This window comes from Acyrthosiphon pisum, unplaced genomic scaffold (assembly GCF_005508785.2).
Source record: "Acyrthosiphon pisum isolate AL4f unplaced genomic scaffold, pea_aphid_22Mar2018_4r6ur Scaffold_135;HRSCAF=520, whole genome shotgun sequence".
Classification (NCBI taxonomy): Eukaryota; Metazoa; Arthropoda; class Insecta; order Hemiptera; family Aphididae; genus Acyrthosiphon; species Acyrthosiphon pisum.
Genome location: NW_021762216.1, coordinates 42,123 through 42,767, shown reverse-complemented (window position 1 = coordinate 42,767; position 645 = coordinate 42,123).

The window sequence follows — 645 nt, the reverse complement described above, 5'->3', positions numbered from 1 at the left end:
CGCCAGTTCTGCTTACCAAAAATGGCCCACTAAGCGCCTAGGGTTCCGTCGCCGGCTTCGCACGCGGTTCACGCGGTGTACCAGGTAAAGCCGGCGATCTCACTCATTTATAGTTTGAGAATAGGTTGAGGTCGTTTCGGCCCCAATGTCCTCTAATCATTCGCTTTACCGTATGAGACATCCTCCGTGTTACGAGCGTGTTGTTACCGCGCCGTACAGCGCGGAGTCCCACCGGCGTCCGTACGCCCGCGAACGGGCGGGACACATCGGCGCCAGCTATCCTGAGGGAAACTTCGGATGGAACCAGCTACTAGATGGTTCGATTAGTCTTTCGCCCCTATACCCAGCTCAGACGATCGATTTGCACGTCAGAATCGCTGCGGACCTCCATCAGGGTTTCCCCTGACTTCATCCTGGCCAGGCATAGTTCACCATCTTTCGGGTACCAACGTGTGCGCTAAGGGTGCGCCCCCAGCCGGCCGAAGCCGACTTGGCGGAGACGCCCCCGGACTGCGGACCAGCGCGACTTTGAACGCCGGTGGGTTCGGTCGCTAGGCCATCGTCCGCACCGTAAACGGTTCACTTTCATTGCGCCAAACGTGGTTTTTCGTAAGATCACCGTTGACTCGCGCACACGTTAGACTC